Source organism: Hemibagrus wyckioides, linkage group LG02 (assembly GCF_019097595.1).
Source record: "Hemibagrus wyckioides isolate EC202008001 linkage group LG02, SWU_Hwy_1.0, whole genome shotgun sequence".
Taxonomy (NCBI): Eukaryota; Metazoa; Chordata; class Actinopteri; order Siluriformes; family Bagridae; genus Hemibagrus; species Hemibagrus wyckioides.
Genome location: NC_080711.1, coordinates 2643338 through 2656156, shown reverse-complemented (window position 1 = coordinate 2656156; position 12819 = coordinate 2643338). Strand labels below are relative to the sequence as shown.

General features: G+C 38.9%; 1 protein-coding gene across 1 annotated transcript in view; it reads left to right on the top strand.

Annotated features, from left to right (window-relative positions):
• The window catches only part of LOC131369888 (deleted in malignant brain tumors 1 protein-like), an 87415-nt gene that overhangs the window by 36452 nt on the left and 38144 nt on the right, over positions 1 to 12819 (top strand). The gene's annotated exons all lie outside the window — the stretch shown is intronic.

Genomic DNA, 12819 nt, shown 5'->3' with positions numbered 1-12819 from the left:
ATCATTGATGCTAAAGGGGGCAATACACAATATTAAGAACTAAAGGTATGCAAACTATTGAACAGGGACCTCGTTTGAACCTCGTTTTCTTTATTGTCATGTTTTTGTTTGGTTCTGTTATGCCTTAAATATGAACTTGAGTCCTATAAGAAATACAATTTTAAATAAAAAATAAAAATTTGTTTTGTGTAATTATTATTTTATTAGCATTGGGAATTAGCATTAGCAAAGCCTGTCATATCACTTTCAAGCATGCTTGACCTTGAAACTGCTTGAAAGCCAAGTTAGCACACTATAAATACATGAAAATGATCATATACTGATTAATGAGAATAGCCAAATGACAGCTTCCTCTATGGCAGGAAGTGGCCAAACCACAGTCAGAGCAGTCCCCTATCAAATGCTCTGTATCTGCACTGTATTCCCTAACGGTATAACGAACTCTTTAAAAATAAGTTAATTGTACTTAAAATTGCTTAACAGTTCATTCATCTCAAAACTTTTAAGTGTTTTGACGTCCAGTAACTCAAATAAAATAGTTGAAGCCATTCAACTCAAAAATTTTAATTATAACTTCGAAATGATGTAATCTCATTACCAGACTTATTATTATTATTATTATTATTATTAAAAACAGAGAATAATTGTCTTTAATTCACGGGTTGCATTATGGCATTCTATTTATAAAATAATGCGAAGAAAAAGAGTCTTGAATTGCAAATGCAATTTATTTAAATTTTAAAACATATAGGTAAAAAATTTCTTATAGTACTATAGAAAGAGAGAAACATTTAGACTATTGTGCCATGTCAGATTATTTATTGTTTTACATAAAGTACTATAATTAACAGCGGATTTGAAAACGCGCACGCGTATTTGAATTTGGAAACCCGCCATTTTTTAACGGTCGGTCCTGCAGGAGTCATTGCCTCAACACGTTTCTCTGGAAATAATATTGGCCATCGTTTCCGTGGTTGCTGCGGGTGGTTTAGCAGTTATAATCTGGTAATTACTTTACAAAACATTCTTACTAATAGACCTAGATTATTTGTATTATCAGGAACAGTTTACATGTTGTAATGTTATTTTTGTTAGCTGTGTATTATGGGTGAACTAAATTTAACCATGATTTAGGGGTAGACTTGTTATATTTGCTGACATTGTGGCCCTGTTGGTTATCGCGGTTACTTGTCATGAAGCTTTTCAGTTCCAGGAAAAAAAGGTCAATGATTTTGTTCACTCCTACTTTTACCGATGTTTGGAATTAAATTAGTTGTAATCATGCCAAATGTACCTCGTTTTTGTATATCTTTGACATTATATTAATTTATGTTCGGGTTGTAAGGCCAGAGCATACTGAGTAAAATTAAAATTTGTCGGTGAATATATATTGCTAATGACCAAAAGCAAATTATAAAACTCCAGTTGATTTCTGAGGTTGGCATAACTTATTGTGTTCTTGTCTCTGGTCATTTTCATGATTTGGATTTGAATGATGGATTGGAAAACGCAAGTTATGTGATTACTCGTCACTTACCCGAGCACAGTTACTTTGTGGATTGCAACATAGCCATTTTTCAAAGCTTAGCCCTTTACCTTGTCTCTATGACTCATGCATTTGCACATTTGTTTCATTCAGTGCACTGAAAATTCATGTATCACGATTTCATAATGAGAAGGATAAGATGCATGCATGTCCAGGAGTCCAGCTGGTGTACAAATGTCCTTTATGTGGGTGCAAGCAACCTTTTTCAGAGAAAACTCTCTTCGGCCATTTAAGAGGGCATTTGAAAACTCATGAAATGGTGATATGCCCATATAAGAATTGTAGGTATAGCACAAATGTCTACTCCTCATTTAATGCTCACAAAAGCAGGGCCCATGGAATAGATGTTAGTTTAACTTGGGTAGATCTTTTTGATGATGTAGTTGCTGCAGATGATGTCAGTTCTGTAGCCACAGAGCCTGTGTATGAGGATCCTACACAGTCTGAGATCACAGATATGTTGAATGTTGTTGATGATATTCAGTGTGACATGGGCCAATTAAAAGTGCAACTACAACACAATTTAGCCTCTCTGTTTTTGAAGATGCAGGCTATACTTCATGTGTCAGATATAGCTACGCAGGAAATAGTAGAACATTTGTCTCAGCTGTTTTCTTTGTCAAGACCTCTGCTGAGAGAGGCGGTAAATGGCGTATTACAGAGACATTGCAATACTGTAAGTGAAGCTGCTCTTGATGAAATTGTTTGTGTTGTTATGGACAGTAATGTTTTTGTCAGTGCAACTGCTAAAGGAGCAGAATTATCTTCAAATAAGCGGCGGAAAACCTTTATTGAGAGAAACTACCCCATGGTTATGCCGTTTCAGTATGTTGTAGCACCTGGGCACACAGCTGTATATGTTCCTATACTTCCCATGATTCAGTTGTTGTTCAAACATACTGATATATTTGACCAAATACAAGAAGCACATTCTCCACAATCCAGTCAATACAAAAGCCATCGTGATGGTTTGTATTTTCAAGAAAATAAGCTGTTGTTAGCATCAGGTGAGTTTAAATTGCCACTGCTGTTTTATATTGATGAGATAGAAGTTGCAAATCCGTTAGGCACTTCAAGGAAAATACACAAACTCTGTTCAGTGTATTGGGTACTTGCTGATCTACCTAGCAAATACCGATCAGCTTTGCATGTGATACAGCTGGCAGTGCTGTGTAAAGTTCCTGTTGTCCAGAAATGTGGCTATGAAAGTGTTTTTGGCCCTTTGTTGCAAGACATAGGTACATTAGAACAAGATGGTGTGTTCATTGAATCTCTTGGTCAGTCTGTTAAAGGTACTGTTCTTTTTGTTGCAGCAGATAATCTTGCAGCTCACGGATTGGCAGGCTTTGTACAGTCATTTCGTTCTGAGTATGTTTGCAGATTCTGTCTGGCCACTCAAGACCAGTTTCAATTGCATGATGTTGCTGAGGGTGAATTCAGTCTAAGAACTAAACTAAGTCATGATCTGCATGTCCAGAAAGTCTTGAGTACAAATGGGGCAAGTAGTTGTGGTGTGAAAGGAGACTGTATCTTAAAACAAAAGCTGCAGTATTTTCATCCCATCACTGGCTTCCCCCCTGATATTCTCCATGACCTCCTTGAAGGTATTGTGCCACTAGAGTTGGCTTTGTGCATTCAGGAAATGATTCGTCTGAAACACTTCACACTTGATTATTTGAACAGGAAAATAGAAACATTCCCATATCAACATACAGACAAGGCTGATAAGCCAAAGCCAATTTCCAAAACATATACCACAAAAATGACAATAGGTGGTAATGGGCATGAAAATGCTGCATTACTTCGACTGCTTCCATTTATGGTTGGCAGTGCAGTACCTGAGGGAGATGGTGCATGGGCAGTATTAATGGAATTGAAAGATATTGTGGAGTTAGTGCTGTCCCCAACATTTACTGAAGAGATGATTCAGTATCTACAGAGTAAAATTAGGGACCACAGACAAAGTCTTCTTGAAGTATTTCCAGACTTTAAGCTTCGGCCAAAGCATCACTACATTGAACATTACCCAGAGCTGATCAGATGTTTTGGAACTCTTGTACATTTATGGACCATGCGTTTTGAAGGCAAACACCGCTTCTTTAAAAAGGTTGTTCATGATACACAAAACTTTAAAAATGTGTTAAAGACACTGGCAAGCAGACACCAGCATATGATGGCATATCATCTAAGTGCTCCAGCATTCTTCAAACCACATTTGCAGGCATCAACTGTTACATCTGTTTTAGTTTCAACACTACCTGAAGTGGCAAAACAGTATGTTGAACAGAAGGCTGATAGTAACACTATATACTGTGCATCTAGAATCACAATTGATGGGACGAATATTTGTACTGGGGATTTTTTTGTGGCTGGTTTTGAAGCAGGGTTACCTCAGTTTTGTAAAACTGAATCAATCCTCCTTGTGAACGATCATGTGGCCTTCCTGAGCAGGGAGCACAAATCCCATTATATTGAACACCTAAGGGCCTTTAATCTGTGTTTAGGTAATATATCTGTTAAAGCAATAGCGGATTTAAGTGACACATCCCCCCTTTCTGCGTACACTATAGAAGGCCAGTTGCTGTTGATGTCAAAGCGATTTCTACCATTACAATAAGGTACAGATTTCTACATTATTTGGAAATCCACGTACAGTCCATCTTGTTGAAAACTATTTGTTTAACCTCACTTTTTATCTTGTTGTATTGGTCTCCTAGATGGTGGAGTGCCAGAAACTTTTATTGAGAGTTTATATTGCTTCTGACATTGCCCACAAGATGACCTTTTCTACACGCCCAACTACAGTAGAAGAGCTGATTACAGCGATTAGAGAGAAATTCAGACCTCGTCTTGATTTTGATTTCAGCCTCCAATATGAAGACCCAGATTTTGGGGGGCAACTCTGCTTTCTAACAGACATTTCAGAACTTCCAGAGAAGGCTGTATTAAAAATACACAGATCTGAGAGTGATGCCAGCTCAGCTGCAACTTCAGACACTGAAATACTCCCTCATACCCTGGAACGCATGCAGAGTTGGCCTGACGTGTTCCCAGTTCCTCGATTTTCATATGATGTTGAGTACAGACTAGAAGCTGGAAATGCAGTCTATGAAAACAGCAGAAGGTCTTTAAAATTAACAAAAGGCCAAAAACATGACATTCTAGAAAATATGGCCAAGGCAATGCACAGCTTCAAGGCTTACCCCAGTGACAAAGAAGTTGCAAAAGCAGCAGAGGCTCTTATTTCTAAGCACCCATGCCTCACAGAACCAGGAAGTCAGTGTGGATGGTATGGCTGGAAGACAAGTTTAAAGTTTAAGATGGGCAACTATTGCACAAAACTCAGCAGATCTGGTTGTGAAGAGGTGGCTGTAAACTCGGGGAAGAGAAGCCAAAGTAACCCAGAGAGTGAGCCTCCCCACTCCAACATCAAAAGAGCTCGTCGAGCTGAGGTAAACTACCTACCAAACTTTCCAAGGCGAGAGAATGCTGAAAGCCTGGAACAGCTAAGATTGCAAATTGTTGAGGAAGTGTCCAAAGCAGAAAGAAGTCATGGGCTAAAGACTCATGCAAACTACATTTGCTCTGCGTCGCAAACAGATTGTTGTAGATAACCCATCACAACCAGTGAAGGACTTTTTGGAAAAGTGGCCTGCACTTCAGCTGGAGTCTCAGGTAGTTTTCTCAGTTCCTTTTTCTTAAATAAAATGCCCGTTTCATTTGTTTTCTTGTTTAACATATATTTTTAAATGTTTTGTCTCTATGCTTGCTTGCAGATTTCTGCAGAATTTCATAGAATAACGAATATCAACTTGAAGAACAGGTTCTATGCAGAGCTGGACAAACATACTCCTCGACTCATGGCTGTCTACAGGCAGAAGGCTGCCCGCACTGGCAAGATAGCAGAAGCATTGAGAAGCATATTTAATGCCTATGATCTTCTGGTAAATTTGAATGTTAATTACAATCATAGTATGTTAATTGGTTAATGGTCACAAGTTTCTCTTCATAAGGAAACACTGCAAGCTTTGAATTCTGTCACTTTAAATGTATTTCCCATTGTCACCTGTCCTTTATCACTACTTTTTCTCTGTTCTTTTGCACCTCTAATACTTATTTTACAGGAGCACTTTGCTCCTTGACGTACAGCTGCACTTCGAGCTCTCCCTGTTTACTTGCGTGAAGATGACTCTGTCTTTTTCAAGACGTGGAATGTAGGTTTTATGTATCTCATATGACTTATAAAATTATTTATCTGCTTATGTTCATGAAGTTCCCTCATGTTTTTTAGACTGAAGAGATGGAAGAGCCAGACATTGCAGATTCAGCTGTAGCTCTTCTAAGCATGGTGAATGGAGACTCAAGGTCCACTGTTCAGTTTGACCCTGCTGGGATCGCTATTGTGCTGGAAGGTGACATTATTCTGAGGGACATTTCCAGGATGTCTGATGCTTTTCTTTTGATATTTGGCATGATACATGCATTACATCTGGATTATCCAAAAGAGCTGACTCACACCTTCAACTTCATTCAAAAAGTGTTACTGGGCTTAGATGACTCAAAGCCACTAACACCCCGATTGCTAAGCCTTAAAAATGATCTACTGATAAAGGAGTAAGAGATGTGAATGTACGATCCCTGTACACTTCATTTTCTTTCTTTCTTTTTCTTTTTTCCAGTTGTGACTAATATGGCAATGTTCTGTTTAAATATTTGAAGATTTGAAATATAGAAGTTTTGAAGTATTCCATGACACAGGAAAAAAAAATGAGTAAGAGATTTTTACTCATCGATTATTATTTCACTTGTTTTGACTAATACAGTTACGGTATATTGTAACTGAGCTCAGGTTTTCAAAGTTTTCAGAAAACAGATTTTTTTGTGTTCATGTATATTTGATTTTTGTCAAATATACATGGGCAGAAAACTATTCTGTTGTATATTTCCAGAATTTCTACATATTGTGTCACTTTATTTATTTTTTATTTTTTTCAAAAGCTAATGGCAAGATGTTAATTCATGAAGATTGAATGCTCCTTTTGATTGAAATATTGAATTCCTGTTGCAAAGTAAAACATTTGCTTCTGCATATGGAGTTGAAAAGTCTCTTCATTTCTAATGTTTAAGAATGAGATTTTCTTATTGAATGTAAATTTTGAGGTAATATTTCTTAAGTTTTTTTTATTTTTAATTAATGAAAATTTTATTTTTAGGGAATTAAAAACTGTAAGTATTGAATACTTAAAAATATATAACAAACATGTAATATCTTTAATTTTGGATAAATTGAATTAATTGAGCTTATTTATTATGAACAAAAAAAGTTTATTCAAATAAATAATTTTGAGTTAATCTGTTCTTATGTATTAAGTGTACTTAATTTAAAACAATTAAGTTTATCTACTTATAAAAAATTGAGGAAACTTATTACCTCAAAACTTTTGAGTTATCTTAACTTGCCGGGGTTTGCAGTGTGGCAATGAAACACCACGAATGAATCCACACCCAATCTGAAGGTCTTTGTTCTCTTTGATACTCGCTTTCATAAGCTCAGCTTTGCCCCCTTCTGCCACATAGTCTGAGACTCTCTGTTTATTGAGTTTGTTCTGAACTTTTCAGTATATTAGCATATTTCTAAGAAAGTTACATCAATCAACAAATAAGTTCTTGAAAAGGGATAAATACACTGCATCTACTCAATAAAACTGTGGCAACAGATTACAAGCAATATTATTAATAAAATTCAACAACAATTGAGAAGTAAGATTTATTCAAATGAGCTCCTTAAAAATTAGCCATTCAAATTAGGTAGATGCAAATAGCACACAAAAAATTAAGTAAAATTTAACCAAACATATTGTTTTAATTGGAGCACTGTTAATGAATACTACTTAAAGGAATAGTTTTGATTTAACCCAAGAACTGAGAGCATGAAGACTTTATTATCACCACACATATATTACAGCACAGTGGAATTCTTTTCTTCACATATCCCAGCTGTGGAAGCTAGTAATGAACATTCACTAGTTTCTCAACAGAATTAACTGTTTTTTTTAACCCACAATACCTTCTAAAGCACATAAATTAAAATCTCCAGAACAAAGTTTCTTTTTAGGTACAGATTGTTTAAAACACACAATGCAGTTACATTTTTTTTTTTAAATAAACCCCCTTTTTTGACTAAAATTTCAGCAACATTGAACCACTGTAGAAACTACTACTAACACTTTCATCTCACTTTAAAACTGTAGATTTGAAGAACTGGACTTAGTTAATCCAATAACCATCTCATTTTAAAACAGTGTAGATTTGAACAGCAGTACTTAGTTAACCTGGATTTAATAAATCTCAATCACATTTTAAATCAGCGAGACACAGCAAGCCTTGGGAACACCTTCAAGGCCAGTAAGAAATTGCACCCCCTAATCAACTTGACTCTAGTGTCCAATGAACAGTCACTTGAAGAAGCTGCTTTTTTTGTTGGTCACAATCACAATGACAGATCAAACATCACTTCTCTTTACCAACATGTTGTTTCAAGATTCAATCAAGATTCAAGATTAAAGAAGCTTTATTGTCATTTCAACCACATATAGCTGACGCAGTACATAGTGAAATGAAACAACATTTCTCCAGGACCTGGTGCTACATAAACATACAAGAACAAAGTTCAACATAAAAACAACACCACAGAGCTAGGACAGAAGTTTGTCTTAGCCACGTAAAGTGCACAGTGTGCAGCTAGGTGCAAACAGAGCATAGACAAGACAGTGCAAAAGACAATAAATACAAGAAAGACAACACAAAAGAACACAGGACACTTAGCGCCGAAAAAGAAAGAAAAGAACATGTGTAATGGAATGTAAGTGAAATAAGATAAGATAAAGTGAAATGATGTAAAAAAAGTATTGTGCAAAAAATTGTGCAAAAATACACAGCAGCGGTTGAGGTAGTGCAAATAGAAATAAACATAAATATAACTATAGCAGCGGATGACAGGTAGAGGTAGTGCAGTAAGTAATGAAGAGTATAAATTATGTGTGTGCGTGTTTGTGCGTCCACACAGTCAAGAGAGTGTGTGTGTATCTGTGTGTGAGAGACAGAGAGTTAGTATACAGTTCAGTCCTGAGTGTGTGTGTGTGTGTGTGTGAGAGAGTGTAGAACAGTTCAGTCCTGGGTGTGTGTGTGAGAGAGTGTAGAACAGTTCAGTCCAGGGTGTTGAGGAGCCTGATGGCTTGAGGAAAGAGACTGTTACACAGTCTGGTTGTGAGGGCCCGAATGCTCCGGTACCTCTTTCCAGATGGCAGGAGGGTGAAGAGTGTGTGTGAGGGGTGTGTGGGGTGTGTAAGAGTGTGTGTGAGGGGTGTGTGTGGTGTGTAAGAGTGTGTGTGAGGGGTGTGTGTGGTGTGTAAAAGTGTGTGTGAGGGGTGTGTGGGGTCAGCCACAATGCTGTTGGCTTTGCGGATGCAGCGTGCGGTGTAAATGTCTGTGATAGAGGGGAGAGAGACTCCGATGATCTTCTCAGCTGTCCTCACTATCCGCTGAAGGGTCTTGCGAACCGAGACGGTGCAGTTCCCAAACCAGGCAGTGATGCAGCTGCTCAGGACGCTCTCGATGGTCCCTCTGTAGAACACAGTCAGGATGGGGGAAGGGAGATGGGCTTTCCTCAGCCTCCTCAGGAAGTATAGGTGCTGCTGGGCTTTCTTGGTGATGGAGCTGGTGTTGAGTGACCAGGTGAAGTTCTCCGCCAGATGGACACCAAGGAATTTGGTGCTCTTGACAATCTCCACCGAGGATCCGTCGATGGACAGCGGAGAGTGGTCACTCTGTGCTCTCCTGAAGTCAACAACCATCTCTTTGGTCTTGTCAACGTTCAGGGAGAGGTTGTTGGCTCTGCACCAGGCTGTTAGATGTTGCACCTCCTCTCTGTATGCGTATATTGTGTATTTATTCACATGAGATTAGAACAGTTCTAGTTTGCAGAACAACTTTTTTGCCATTTCTCTCTTTCTAGGCACAAAATGTTCAAATATATGAGGTCTTTGGCAACATGAAACCACAGAACAGACACCACCATCTTGTTTTAAGACAGCAATTCAGACCTGAGTGACTGGACTCTGTTTGACAGCTTTGAAGCATCCAGCTCCAAGAAAAGTTTCTGAAGTACCTCAAAGGTATACTTTAGATGCCTGGATTAATGGGGATTCAGTGCATATGTCAAACCAAGGAGGACACAGCAAGCCCTGGGAACACCTTCAAGGCTTGTAACAACTTTCACCCCTTGATAACAATTACAATGTCCTTTGGACAGTCCATCCTTCCTTTCTGAGCTGTTATTCGGAGACAGGATGACTGTGCTTGCAGAGGAATCTGATGCATCAGAGGAGTCATGTATGGTAGTACGTGTGGAGGAGGTAATATCAAGGGATTGCTCTGTGATATCACAGCCAGTGAAACTTTCATTGGGTGGAAACACAGTAAGAACTATTGATGTGACTGTCACAACCTTTATGGTGGATCTGTGTTGAATTCGAGTAGTGGATTGAAGAGTGAAGTCGTCCTCAAAATCTGAATCCATATACTGAAGACTGATTTCATCTGTAATATTTAAAACCTGCTTGATAGCTAAGTGTAACTTCTCCAAGGACCAGATGGCAGCGTTAGATTCTCTATCCTGTGGTCAAAGATTACCCTGAGGGCTGCTGAATCCATGTTTGATTGCCTAAAAAAAACTGACACTGAAACTGTGTTGGTGATTGATATGGCAGACTGTGCTACTTTAAAAATGCAAATGTTATAAAGCTTGAAAGTTTTCACATAATTACAGTTGTCTTGCACAAATGCAGTTGTCTTAGCAATAAAGCTACTTACTTTTATGGTAAACTCCAACAAATATGCCATTTCAGTGTAACCATGCACTTTCCCTCCATAATATAGGATGTCAATGGATAATGTTCTTGAAGGCTATGGTGATGAACAAGAATCAATTCCCCACTGCTTTCTAACAGAAAAGACCTAAAATGCTGCAGGTACCAGGCAGTGAGTTTCTTCACAATGAAGTAGAGATTGGTTTCCAAAATCATGGTGAGTATAATCTCTCAGCAGAATATCGTATCCCATAGTATGTTACAGCAACTGTATGCTGGTTAGCTGAGGGAACACTTACTTAACAGAATCTTGAATTCTAGCATCTAGTACTTCCAAAGGCACAGACAACACTTTGCTGACAATTAGGGCAGACATACTTTTATGTTTCGGCCAATGGTAGGCCATCATCATCTGATGCTATGTTGAAAGTGACAACAAGACATTCTTGAAGTTACCCATGAACCTGACTACTCCTAAAATCCTATGTTTGGCTTTGAAGCAGTCCATTCTCCTGCTAGAGGACCAAAGGCTTCTATCAGAGCAGTATAGTGCTCGAGAAAATGGTGTTTTGGTGTCAGTTTCAGCTTAGGGAAAACTTCTTTCAACCTCTGATGGTGCTTAGAAATTTTCAGGTCAAGATAAGCTAGACTTTCACATGAGTGGATAGGAGCCAATATCTTTCAATATAATAAATATTTGCCATGAAAGATCATCACAGTGAATCCTTGATCCAATAAGCAGTGGCAATGACCTAATGAGTGCCCAATTCTCTACAACAACACACAGGCACAGAAGATCTCACCTTTCCCACACGAACAGGCTGTGTGTCTGACCCCAGTCAATGTGGAAAAGACCTTCCTGAGGATCAACCTATGCAAGGCAGCCGGAACAGACAACATACCTGGTCATGTTCTAAAGAATTGCACTGCAGAACTCAAGGATGTACTAACTGACATCTTTAACATCTTGCTGAGTCAAGCAGTGGCCCAGAGTTTCAAGGCCACCACAATAATTCCAGTCTCGAAGAAGCCGCACCCATACAGGCAAAATGACTACTGGCCCATTGCACTGACCCCCATCATTATTAAGTGCTTCGAGTGACTGATCATGCGGCACATGCGGCACAGCTTTTAACACAATTATCCCAAACTTTCCCAAATTTTTAAACTATCATAAACAAACTAAGACACCTGGGACTCAACTCCCCACTCTGTAACTGGGTGCAGGTAACTTCCTGTCAGAGAGACCACAAAATGTACGAGTCAGCGGAAAAAACATCTAAGCATCTAACCTCCTGCTGCTCTTCACCCTGTTGACCATGATTATGTACCCAGTTACAGTACCAACCACATCATCAAGTTTGCAGACGACACGACTGTAGTGACCCTCATCACCAACAACAACGAGGCCAACTACAGGAGCGAGGTGAGTCGACTGGTCCAGTGGTGTACCTACAACAATCTCTTCCTCAATGTGGGGAAGACCAAAGAAATTGTCATTGACTTCAGAAGAAGACCACCACAGCACCCCCCACTAACCATTAACGGTGCTGCAGTGGAGAGAGTGAACAGCACCAGGTTCCTAGGGATGCATATCTCTGAGGACCTCTCCTGGACGATGAACACCACATCGCTAGCCAAGAAAGCTCAGTTTTGCCTCTACTTCACTGCAAACTGAAGAAAGCATGTGTCCCACCTCCTACTATGTGCTCCTTCTAGTGGGGCACCATTGAAAGCATTCTCACCAGCTGCATCACTGTGTGGTATGGAGGCTGCACGGCCTCCTGTCGAAAGACTATGTAATGCATAGTGAATGCAGCCAGCAAGATCATGAGTGTCTCTCTGCCCTCCCTTGTGGACATCTTCCACACCTGCCTCACTAGCAGAGCCATCAGCATCGCACCCGTTAAACCTCCACTTCAGCCTCCTGCCTTCAGGGAGAAGGTACCGGAGCCTCCAGGCTCACTCCACAAGACTTCCTAACAGCTTTATCCATCAGGCTGTCAGGATGCTGAACTCCATGCTTTATTTCCCTCCTCCCGCACCTACTCATGAACTCTGAAACTACAGTTCAGCCACACTTTGTACTGTCAGCAAAATTATATACACATGGAACTGTTTACAGACACCTATTCAAAAATTACATGTTCAACATTACATGCACAAACTATTTAAATCTGACACTGTTTGCACTTTTATACTTTACAGTCTTTTTTGCACTACTGTCATACTGCTGCTATCGTACATGCTGTCTTGCATTTAACTTCTGAATGTTTACATTTATTTTCATGTTTATTTGCACCTTAGAATATATTTGTATATTTAATCGAATTCACTGTTTACACTCAGATGTATATTCATTCAAATGTTCAATTTATTTTTCACTGGTTTATTTATATCTATTTA